The sequence below is a fragment of the Colias eurytheme genome, chromosome 19 (genome assembly GCF_061535395.1).
Source record: "Colias eurytheme isolate Ceu_HAF_F1 chromosome 19, ilColEury1 Martin Lab GWU primary, whole genome shotgun sequence".
In the NCBI taxonomy this organism is placed as follows: domain Eukaryota; kingdom Metazoa; phylum Arthropoda; class Insecta; order Lepidoptera; family Pieridae; genus Colias; species Colias eurytheme.
Genome location: NC_142998.1, coordinates 3,225,782 through 3,239,271, shown reverse-complemented (window position 1 = coordinate 3,239,271; position 13,490 = coordinate 3,225,782). Strand labels below are relative to the sequence as shown.

The 13,490-nt window shown below is 32.9% G+C and overlaps 1 protein-coding gene across 1 annotated transcript in view; it reads right to left on the bottom strand.

The window, feature by feature from the left end:
* The window catches only part of sigmar (Tumor necrosis factor alpha-induced protein 8-like protein sigmar), a 60,546-nt gene that overhangs the window by 33,806 nt on the left and 13,250 nt on the right, over positions 1–13,490 (bottom strand). The window lies entirely within an intron of this gene.

Genomic DNA, 13,490 nt, shown 5'->3' with positions numbered 1-13,490 from the left:
AGTTATAGTATTGAATACATTTGAATTGCGCCATTTCTCGTTAAAGTTTAATGCATATAGTTTTAAACATACCATTTCAATTGTACTATAAGTAAAAAAAATATTATCTTTATATATAAAAATGAATCGCAAAATGTGTTGGTAAGCGCATAACTCGAGAACGGCTGAACCGATTTCGATAATTCTTTTTTTATTATATTCCTTGAAGTACCAGGATGGTTCTTATGTAGAGAAAACATAAACATGTACCACGGGCGAAGCCGGGGCGGACCGCTAGTTATATAAAAAAATGCATAAGCAATGATTTGATAGCCACTAAAATAAATCAATGTTTGCGTGTCAAGGCTTGATAACCGTCTTATTCTGGCCCCTGAGTTATAAACCGTTTTTATCAATCTCTAAACTAATCCCTACTATACTTTCTTCTGTTTCTGTCAAATAACTTACAAGTAAATCGATAATTATTTGTAACTTGAAGTGAACTAGCTTTCCTCCCAAGTCTTCGCTTGCGTGCACTTAACGAGACACGCACATTTTTATCCCCTACATACTTCACTCGAATCAAGCTTTGTTTTCTTGGTTTAAAAACCTTTATTTATTCCTAAAGTTTAGTTTTACTCTTACAAATTTCATCAGAATTGGTTCAGTTGTTTAAACGTGATAATGTTATAGAGATAGACAGAGTTACTTTCGCATTTAGAATAATTCAAGTTTGTTCCCAAAAGGCGGAAGGTTATTCGTTGCGTATGTTTAATTAAATTTATTTTGTCAGTTTATGACTTGTTAATATTTGAATATGATGGTAATTAAAGTCGTTTTTATGACTACAATTTCTGTTTGTTTGTACGTATGAAATAAATAACCATTACGATTCGTACTATAATACGAATATAAACAGGCTTTTATAAAAACACACCATAAAGTATAAACACTCGACAAAAACACACCACCATGTAGAGACATAATAAAGTTAACGACGGTCATTTCCTCGCTCTATATATAAATCCTTTTATCCGGACAGCAAGCGGAAGCTGGGAAAAATTACTGCACCGTGCTTATATTGTATGCTTTTTATTATTTTTAATGAGGCGCTAATGCTTGGAACACGTGGAAAACTAGTTACTATTAGACGTATGACTACGAATTGAGAATCATAGTTTTTGGGCTGGTTAAATCGGTTTTTTTTCTTGATAGATTAAACGGCATCAGCTAGTCCAGAAGACAATTTTTTAAAGTGAAACTGAAGTTGAGAGTAAAATTTCAAGGTCGCGTCACGTCAGGTACTGTCACGTCATGGAGTAAGGCGCCGATTTTGGTATATTTGAATCTTGCCGAAGAGGTTTCACTTCTGACACGTCTTTTTTATCATAACGCGAAACTTCAAACACGTAACGTTCATCGTAGACTTTTCTTGCATCTTCTATTTTTTAAGTTTTAGTTTAGGCCAACTAAATATGGGTTTATTTTTAGCCTATTTCTATGGCTTTTAGATATTTTTACATGTACATAATAGTGTTTTATTAAAAGAAGAATGAAGATTCATCACACGACAAACTCGTATAAATCCAATCACTATCTCCAACCCACGCAGCGGAACTCTTTCATTTCCCGTGTTAAAGAAAGCATTATATCATCAATATTTACTCTTAGATATATCTCACATATCATATTTGTATTTTGTATACAAAATTGGGTATGATGATATGTAGGTATTAAGGTAAGGAAACTGATTAAATAAATAAATATTTCGCGACAATTTTCACACACGGCACGATGATCCCATGAGGTTTCGCCTGTGTTATGGAAACCAGATACCAAATAACTTATAATATTTTAACCGACTTCAAAAGTGTGCTTTTAATTTAAAACGTATTACTACAAGAGTAAATATAATGGAATAGAACTTAAATTAAAATTATTACAGCCATATCTGGCCCGTGGGTCTAAAAATAATAAACTACAAAAATAAATCGCAATAAGAGAAAATAATAACTTGAAAAACTCTAAATTGTACAGCTTCAACCATAATTATTTTCATTTCAACGACTCTCTGAATAAGCTAAAGTTAGCTATTAAGACTGGTAAAAATATAGTCATAAAAATAAATATTACGTAGGTGCATCTATTAAACTTGAAAAATGAATGAATTAAAAAGAACTAAAAACTTGGTTTCGCTAACTGCGCTCACTGACTTGAAACTGTATTGAAAAGGGATAAAATAATCCCATGAAACATTGTTCGCAATTTATTACTCTAAAGGGTAGATATACAGTTTTAGAGCTGTCGAATCGAGGCCACCTTCATAATCATATAAACACTTTGATAAAAACTATAAGTATAAAAGTTGTCGATATTAACCATGGTTGCTACCACGAATAAAGCCAAAGGAGATCATCCTTTGGCTTTGAATCTAAATATCAATGAATCTAAATATATAAAACTCAAAGGTGACTAACTGATATAGTGATCTATCAACGCACAGCCCAAACCACTGAACTGATCGGGAAATTTGGCAGGCAGGTAGATGTTAGCACGTAGGCATCCGCTACGAAAGGATTCTACCACCAAGGAGATACAATTGAGTATTTGAATTAAATTTTTTTTTGTGATAAATGGAAAGATTATATATTACTTTTATAACAAAACTGTTTTTATTTTTATTTTTTTTTGCAATAATTCAAAAGTTATTTCAAAATAAAAATTAGTCTTTGAATCCAGTACCGAAGACACGCCGACAACTCCCGAAGCGTCACCCGAGCGCGTGTGACGTCATAATGTTAGTTTTCACTCATTGCAGTTGATAGAAAATTAAATATAGTTTGAAAAACTAAACAGGATAAAAAGATAAATTCATGAAATTATTGTATTGTTACCGGGTTTTTATAAGTATACAAAATTTAAATTAAATCCGTCGGTTTATAGTGGGTCTAAATCGAATCGAAAGGAGAATTGGTTACATACAAACATATGTTTTAAGCTGATCCTGGCGATCCTTATCAGGATAAATTTATGATATTATTGTATTGTCATCGGACCTTGATAAGTGTTCAAAATTTGAACAAAATCCATCGGTTTTAAGTGGGTCAAAATCGAGTCGAAACTTCGAAAGGAGTCGGTTACATACAAACATACAGGTGAAGCTAATAAAAGCGTGATCTATTTAATTTTGTTGTCTTTATTAAATTACATATTAATTATATTAATATATTATTATATATTAAAAATGGCGAACCTCAAAAGTTATCGTTTTGTACCATTATGTACGAATACTACAAAGGCAACTCCTGACAAAAATCGGTGATCATAAATATATCAACATCAAGAATATTATTCGTAACTAACTAACTAATTCGGAACCAACTAACAAATCGTATGTAAACGCTACTGCAGTTAATAATAGCTATAACATTATGACGTCACAACTGTGGTGACCAGTCATGGCGCGTTTTTAGTCACGTGATTCTAACTTAAATTTCATCAATTTTTAATTGCTTATAATTAACGGAAAAAAATTTTTTTGTAAGTTATTTGCATTAAATATCAATATTATTAATAATAAAGTTTCAAAATACATAAAAAAAAATCAATAATTTTTTTTTATTCAAATACTCAATTGGGGATGATGGTTCGTACCATGAAAACGTATCGTTTCCACGCAGTCGAAGCTGCGGGAAACAGCTAGTATGTCAAAGTAATCGGTATTAAGTTATGTATTTGTTGTGTAACTTAGGTAGTGATGAACTCATCGAAGAAAATCTGCTATATGTAAGTTGTAATGATGTGTCAGCTTAGTTGTAAATATCTATACAGGGTGTCCCACTATTGGTATACTAAGCTCAAAGAAGGTTATAGTTTTGCATACGCTGAGTACGTAAAAAATACTTATAAAATTCCAGACGCAGTTTTTTTTCAAATAGATGAATTCTTAAAACTCTGTGTGTACACCCATAACAAGCAACCCACCCAGCTTTGCCACCAGCACGTGACCTATCGTTTAAGATTATGTTTTCATTGACAAAATGCTCACATTAGCGAAGCGGTATATGCCGACTGCGCGAAGCTAGAGAAGAAAACATGGATTTTCAGGAAAAATATATCAAAAAATTTTTGATGTAATTTTGTTGTTTAAGTATTTTTTACGTGATCAGTGTATGCAAAACTACAAGTCCATTCGCGCTTAGTATACCAATAGTGGGACACCCTGTATAATATGTTTTTTTTTTTATTGGTAATAGGGAAGCGCTTGACCACAATCTCGCCTGATGTTAAGCTGAGATGTGGTCTAAGATGGAACGCGCTTCCCTAGAAGGTACCTGTTCACTCTACTCTACTAATATGTTATTGAAAATGTTAATTCATGTCTTAATTCTTGTCTTTATTCCTTGATAGAAATATCTTTTTAGTGGCTTCAACGTTCGCTACACCCTTGAACAAATCATGTTAAAATGGAAGCTACAAATCACATGCTTTGTATAATTAGAAAGAAAGAAATTACTTAATTATTTACTTATTTATTGTACGAAATGTTACCCTATACAAATACGGATGAATTTTATCACATTAGATTTTGGTATTACGAAAGGTTTTCACAAACCCATTTAAAACTTTTAATTGAGAAAAATATGTTTTCGTTTCGACCTATATCCATTTTTTATATTCATACGCAATGGCCAATTTCTAATAACAAACATAGGTATTTTTAAATGCAAATTTGATGAATGTTTACGAAAAATGTTTTTTTAATGTTTGATACGCAGGTGAGAGTCGTTTGAATGAGGACAAATTTTGATTACCGGATTCTAGTCTAAATAGTCTTCAATAATTATTATTCTAAAGTATCTGGGGGCACGGTAGTGCCCCCGCCAAGACGAGCCAAGCGACTACGCGCACGGGCACTACCTACCTTTTCTCGAAGCGCTTCGACGTTTTTTTGAACCCTCATAACTTGGGTTTGGATTATGCTAGATCAACAAAATTTTCGGGATATATTTTCAATAGCGGACTTATTGAACATATTAAGTTTTAATTACATTAGCTTTTATACTTCAGATTTTATTTATATCTAAAAAACGCTAATTTCGTCACTGACTCACTGATGATCATCAAAATTCTTAAGGTATTTCCTAATGCCCTAGAAAGCTGAAATTTTGTATGTAAGCTAGTATTAGCACACAAACAACAAAAAAATTATAAAACTTGTAACTTTCATCCCCCAACCCCTTAAACTAGGGGATGGGAGTTTGTATGAGACCTGTAATTTTAAATTAAATTTTGATGACGCTAGAGGTCTAATCTAATAATCTAAAACTTGGTTCCCCTAGATATATACAGGGTTACAGGTTAAGTCGACCTATTCCTGTTAAGAGCGTGTAGTAGGGGTCAAAACAAACTGATTTGATCATATAATACCATATCCAAAAGTTAGCCGTTGAAGAGTTATTGCAATTTTAATTTTTTTCTTGAAAATGCCACTTTATCTTCGCATTTAGCGTTTAATTTTTTATTTTACTTATTTGGTCTGGGTTTTTTTGAGTTTTTAAGTAAAGGTTGAGTTAAACAATAATTCTCAGCAATAAAAATCCATATCGCTGCAAACAATTCAAAGAAATGGCTTTTAAACTAAAAATAATAACATTAAAATAATTAAGTTAACTCGTTTTAAACAAAGATATTGAAAAAAATCTCTATGAAAATGTGTCTGCAGATGTTTTTAAAAACATGTGCATGTTCTTAGCTATGTAAAAGGTATGATAACCTCAGGTAGCATTCGTGGATTCCAAGAAATCGGGGATAAACTTGGTATGGGGAAATACTTCATAGAATAGCTCATTAACATCGGTCTAGTTATTATCTGCCTATGCGAACAATAAAGGGTTGTGCCGCGTGATTATGATGTCTCACTCACACGCTGCAACTATCTCGCTTCCACCTACTGGAGACATTTTGATGTGTTACGGGTTTTGTCAAGGTGTATCTGCACATGCTCGTGCGGAATACATGACCCGCTATCCTGACCGTCGTGCACCAGATGTTAGTGTCTTCGAAGGGACCTATCGTCGCCTTAGAGAAACTGGTTCGATTCTAAGACGACGAACAGACGTTGGTCGGCCATCTGTCCGGGATGAGGAAGACGAAGAGGAAAATGAAATTAAGCGATTTTTTCGAATGGATCCCACGACATCAACAAACATTGTTGCCCAAGAACTTGGTCTGTCTCAGTGGAAAGTATGGTTCACAATGAACACTTCAGGATATTACCCATATCACTACACGCCCGTGCACGTGATGAAGGAGGAGATCCTTTAAGAAGACTAGATTTTTGTAGATTCATGTTGAATGCGGATCTGGAAAACCCCTCGTTTTTCAAAAAAAAATTTATGGACAGATGAGTCCAAATTTGATCAAGACGGTATCACAAACTACCATAACGCTCACTATTGGGCTCCGAAAGCACGTGGCAATCCTAACAAGAATCCAAAAAAATCACAAAGACGATTCAGTCTTAATGTGTGGATGGGGATAATTTCAAATAAATTAATTGGACCATACTTCCTTCCGGACAACCTAAATGGTGAAAATTATGAGACCTTTCTGCGCCAACATTTAAGCGACCTACTTGAAGACATACCCCTGACTTTGTTAAGAGACATGTGGTTCCAACATGATGGCTGCCCTGCACATTACAGAAGAAGTGTTAGAGAATGGTTAGACATCAACTATCCAAACAGATGGATCGGAAGAGGTGGGCCCATACCATGGCCGGCTAGAAGTCCAGACCTAACCCCCATGGACTTTTACGTATGGGGGCATATGAAGAGTCTGGTGTACAATGAGCCGAACCCGATTCCATCTGTTGATATTTTACGACAAAAAATTATCGATGCAGCCAATAAGATGAGGAACCAATTAACAACTGGGGTAGTCAAGAGTTTTCTGCAGAAAAGGTTTCGAATATGTGTTCGCAATAGAGGAAGACATGTTGAGCAGGAACTGTAAAGTTTTTAAGAAAAATAAATTATGACAAAATTTATTCTGATGTTGTACTTTACTAACACTGTCCCATGTTTATCCCCGATTTCTTGGAATCTACGAATGCTACCTGAGGTTATCATACCTTTTTACATAGCTAAGAACATGCACATGTTTTTGAAAACATCTGCAGACACATTTTCATAGAGATTTTTTTCAATATCTTTGTTTAAAACGAGTTAACTTAATTATTTTAATGTTATTATTTTTAGTTTAAAAGCCATTTCTTTGAATTGTTTGCAGCGATATGGATTTTTATTGCTGAGAATTATTGTTTAACTCAACCTTTACTTAAAAACTAAAAAAAACCCAGACCAAATAAGTAAAATAAAAAATTAAACGCTAAATGCGAAGATAAAGTGGCATTTTCAAGAAAAAAATTAAAATTGCAATAACTCTTCAACGGCTAACTTTTGGATATGGTATTATATGATCAAATCAGTTTGTTTTGACCCCTACTACACGCTCTTAACAGGAATAGGTCGACTTAACCTGTAACCCTGTATATGTATATATGATAGTATCCTTGTTAAAAAAAACTTTAAAAATTTAATCGACATATATTGAGACATATACTTCAGATCAGATCATATAAATATGAATGAATAGAAGTGTTGCGAACGTCTCCTGCCTCTTACGTCCACACAGTAGCTAAAAATAAAAAATAAAATTGTTACAAACAACTTACAAAAAGAAATGAAATCCCACCAAAAACATTTTCATGTAAAATGTTGCCAAGACGAGTCCATATGACTCGCACTGTCAAAAAGTTATCAGATCTCATGTAGAGCCAAGCTTCTAACACTACACGCCCTAACTCTACAAGGCCTAACTTCACAAACTCTACACCTTAGTCAAAATATGTGGCTTGGCCGTTCGTTACTACAAGAACTATTGTATAACACAAAAGTAATGAACAGTGAATTAATTTTTCACCTTACGCCGATGTGAATGTAGCGAAATGGCCAAGCCACATATTTTGACTAAGGTGTAGAGTTTGTGAAGTTAGGCCTTGTAGAGTTAGGGCGTGTAGTGTTAGAAGCTTGGCTCTACATGAGATCTGATAACTTTTTGACAGTGCGAGTCATATGGACTCGTCTTGGCAACATTTTACATGAAAATGTTTTTGGTGGGATAATAATTATATTTTACCAAACTAAACTGCCTTTCAACGTGTCAAAAGTGAACAAAATTTAAATGGGACCAACCAGAAGGCTTACAAATAAAAATAGGTTCATCAAAATTGGTTCACCCAGTCGATAGTTTCGAAATAAAAAACCCAAATAAAATACATTCGAATTTGGAACTTTCTTTTTTGAAGTCGGTTGATAAAATCGAAATACGAGTTAGCCTAGTTGATATAAAATAGTTCCCTTTAAATAAATAACTAGCAAATTGTTAAGAATTGTCTTGTATGTGATCACTTGAGCACCATCTGCTCGACGGATGTAGCAGCTGCATATAATGTCCTTATGTCCTATTATTTGTAGATGAATTACATCTGTATATCAATTTGTTTAGAAGTGTCAAAAGAGTTCAAATGAAATCATGTTAATTATCTTATTTGTAAACATAGGTTTGTAAATATCAAACAATTCAAAATAATACCTCTTGCGTTCCACGTTTATTGCGTTCACGCAAAAATATATAATACGAATAAAATTTTGTACCTATTTAGATAGATTATTACATATTGTCAAAAATAATTGATTTCATGTTGCTCTGCGGACACAAAATAAACAATCGAAGTATTCTATTGTTTATTTTTTGGATATTCTAAGATTTTCATAAAATGTATAAAATTTTACTTTCACAACACAAATTCTTTATGAACCACATTAGACGTAATTACAACGATCATTATCTAGACTCTGAGGTGTACGTCAGCTGTTACTTGTTAATCTTGGTCATTTTTTGTGGTGTATACTTTCGCTTCTTTAGTCGTATTTAATATTTATACTTAGCATTTATATTCCTTGTTGTATTTGTACAGATAAATATAATTCAAACTTCTATTTATGATACCAAAAAGCAGCTTATCAAAATAAACATAAGTAAAATTTTCATTCGTATATTTGTTTCGACTCATTTCCGAAACGATCGAGTTGATATGACGAGGCTGTCACTGGCAAAGTTTCTATTTTAAGGATATCTAAAGCTTAACATCGAAACGAAATTGAAATTAATCTTGTGAGTTCTTGTCCTAGAGTTTATTCATTACATGCATGCAAAAACACTATTTTCTTTGCATAATTCTAGTTGTAATAAGCAAACAATGCTTACAACAAAATCCCACGACAAAGACGGAAGGAAATCCGGTAAGATTTTCTACTTGCATAAAATCCCCTATATAATTCCAAGGCTTCGTCTCAGTGACGACTAATAATTGACTTATTTGCATAACACTGTTAAGTGTTAAACTTTTAGTCATATAATGTTTGCAATGTAGTTAGTTACTCACTTTATTAACTACTTTGTCGTCTGTATGTATTATTATGAAAATGACCATGGCCTTTTTACAATACAGAATGGGCTAAATTAAATCCCGCCTAAATCTTTATTGACTGATGTTATTTAGTATTTAAATATCGCTATGAGTATTTTTACAGTGTGGAATATTTTAAGTAGGTGTACATGGTAAATTTGTCTGTTAGAACATAGAATATAATATAATATGTTATAAACACAATAATTTTTGCATAGGAAAAAAGGGAAAGAAGTTAGGCTATTTAGATTTTTATGTTAATATGAAAGGTGCGTTAAAAAAATAAAGAAAATACCATAAATCGAGTAACCAGTTTTTATAAGGTTAATTAATTGACAAATATGCAGTGTTTGCTTTCACTGTTGAAATATTTATGTCGACTTAGTTAAAGAGATGAAAATTATCATTATATGTATATGTTATAGTTTATTTAACTAGATAGTTTATTAAATATCTGGGTACCTAATAATTTAGGTATTCAAAATGTTTGATATCCATAATTAAAAATAATAAGTAATATAAAATAGCCAATAGGCCATTTATCGAGGAAGGCTATAACTATATAATATTATCATCACGCTTAGGCCAACAGGAGTAGATCACTGCGGGTAAAACCGCAGGACACAGCTTGTAAGTAATACAATTTCATTGTATAAAACAAAGACAGATTTTATACCACTTACTCAAGAACAACAGGATTATTACAATCCTTAATTTGTTGGATTGTCTCCGCTCAGAATTACAGAATAAGAAAATATAGTTATTTTATTATCCTTCTGGGAGCTTGAACAAATTACACCAAGGTAGGTATATAAATTAAATAAAATGACTAGCTAGCTGACCCGGCAATCCTGTTGCTGGTTCACCCTACTATAAAGCCCCCCAGCATAAAATTTACTTTAAGACCTATTCGCAGATCTAAGAAATTATACCTACGCAAAAACATTATACAAATCTGTCAAGCCGTTTCGGAGGAGTTTGGTTACAAACACTAACCTGATAATAATTTTTTATTCTTTAGTTATAGTACTATATTATCTGTGGCTGTATAGCCCTAAATATAGATGTTTACATGACAGACAGATGGTTAAAACTAATCATAACTGTTAAACAGATCTTTATTTCAGTTGTAAATACAATAATTAAAGGCTAACACACCGCGGTCAATCCCTCGCTTTTATGAACTAAAAATAAACTTTCTGGTTATAAGATGACTCATTAACAGGATAAAAATTGATGCAAAGCAGACCACTTAGTCCATTGAATAAAAAGTTCTAGAGTGCGTGAGTTAGTAACGTAAGATGTTTCTTCGGAAACATGTCAAGAGTCCCTAGGTAATAAACATACTAAAACCCCGGGCCACTAGGAGGAGCCCCGGAGTGGGGGGAGGGGGGAAATGGGTCCATTTTTTCATTTTTCGCTTAAATCTCAAAAACGGTACATGTTAGAGAAAAACTTTCAAGGAAAAGTTGAAAGGCCATAAAATTATCTACAAGTTGTACCTGAATCATTTTTTCCTATATCCTACCGTTTCTGAGTTATACGCAGTAAAACATGATTTTGGCTCAAACAATTTCCACATCAATCGATCAAAAAATATTTCTTTCTTACAAAAAACTCAAATGTGCAACTTGTGACCGGTGCTGATAGATTGCTCTTAATTAGGTCTATAATTGGTAAAATAAACACATTCCTCCATGGAAGCCTTTAGGAGGAATCGATTGTCAAAATATTATATTAGGGCAGTTTGAGTTACTGAACTTGATCTTTTTATTTTTTTCTTCCAAAAAACTCAAAAGTGCAACTTGTGACCGGTACAGATAGATTGCTCATAATTAGGTCTATCATTGCTAAAAATACCAGATTCCACCACGGAGGCGTTTACGGGGAATTGAATTTTATTAGGGTAGTTACGATACTTGAACTTTTTATTTTTTTTCTCCAAAAAAACTCAAAAGTGCAACTTGTGACCGATACTGATAGATTGCTCTTAATTAGGTCTATAATTGGTAAAATAAACACATTCCTCCATGGAAGCCTTTAGGAGGAATTGATTGTCAAAATACTATATTAGGGTAGTTTGAGTTACTGAACTTGATCTTTTTATTTTTTTCTTCCAAAAAACTCAAAAGTGCAACTTGTGACCGGTACTGTTAGATTGCTTTTAATTAGGTCTATAATTGGTAAAATAAACACATTCCTCCATGGAAGCCTTTAGGAGGAATCGATTGTCAAAATACTATATTAGGGTAGTTTGAGTTACTGAACTTGATCTTTTTATTTTTTTCTTCCAAAAAACTCAAAAGTGCAACTTGTGACCGGTACAGATAGATTGCTCATAATTAGGTCTATCATTGCTAAAAATACCAGATTCCACCACGGAGGCGTTTACGGGGAATTGAATTTTATCAGGGTAGTTACGATACATGAACTTTTTATTTTTTTTCTTCCAAAAAGCTCAAAAGTGCAACTTGTGACCGGTACAGATAGATTGCTCATAATTAGGTCTATCATTGATAAAAATACCAGATTCCACCATGGAGGCGTTTACGGGGAATTGAATTTTATTAGGGTAGTTAATTAAAAAGTTCATGTATCGTAACTACCCTAATAAAATTCAATACCTCCTAAACGCCTCCATGGTGGAATCTGGTATTTTTATCAATGATAGACCTAATTATGAGCAATCTATCTGTACCGGTCACAAGTTGCACTTTTGAGTTTTTTGGAAGAAAAAAATAAAAAGATCAAGTTCAGTAACTCAAACTACCCTAATATAGTATTTTGACAATCGATTCCTCCTAAAGGCTTCCATGGAGATCCATAAATGATCGTATTAGTGTTTTTAAGGGAAAATGTATAATAAATAAATTAAATATAGCGACTTAGAAATCTTAAAAACATTAAGATTAATGAGATTATCAATAAAATAAAACATAGAAATTCTGAAGTTCGCCATTTTGACTAAAACACGCGTGACGTCACGCATAAGTAAACAACTCACGTCAGATGTATTTTGTTGTTATGAATATGTTGAGAATACGCATTTTTATTTATTTTCTATTGTTTCACGTATGCTTTATCGACTCAGAACAAAAATATAATTGCGAATTCACGAATACATGGTTCGGGATTCTCCGCGCCAACTTTATACAATAATTTCTTATTATTTTTTCGCTTGAAATAATTACTAACACATTTTTGAGCATTATTTTTATGTGGATTCACACTGCAATACTGCACACCACTTATAAACTTTGTAATTCGTTTCTATAACACATATTAAATAAAGACTTTTTTAGTTTTCTTCGCAATGCGTACAAATAATTACGTATTTACCAAAGTTTGACGTCACGCCTACGCCATGACACCTGCGAGCTGTTTTGGCACAGATATTAAATATTTTTTGAAAAATGGCTTTAATCTTCGTTAAATTTAAGTATATTACCGAAATATAGGGTTTTTCTTGTATAGTAAACGTATACACACATTATGGAAGAGAATTTCAAAATCTTTCGTCATGCCTATTAACTATATTTTCGAAATAAAATCGAGGTGCGTGAGAATATTCAATTTCTTTGCATCGACCGTTCCGGTTTCTTGCCGCGGATAGATCATACTAATTTACAATTATCTGGGATAATTAACGCAGAATATTTCACAAATATGTAAAATACGAAAGCTATCGAAAGTAGTGTGTGTAGACTGTAGTGATTAGTGGCTTCACAATACTTATATTACTATTTATTTACCTCCAGCGACTTCGCTTAATATGTGCATTTTAAGTTATGATTTCGACCGCTTTGCTTTTGCTTTTTTAAAACTTAAATTATAAACTAGAACCTTCCTCAGGAACCACTCTATATATTAAAAACCGCAACAAAATCTGTTGCGAATTTTTTAAGATCAAAGCATATACAGACACACAGTCTGCGGAAAGCGACTTTGTAACCTATTAAATTTCGTCGCTGAAATT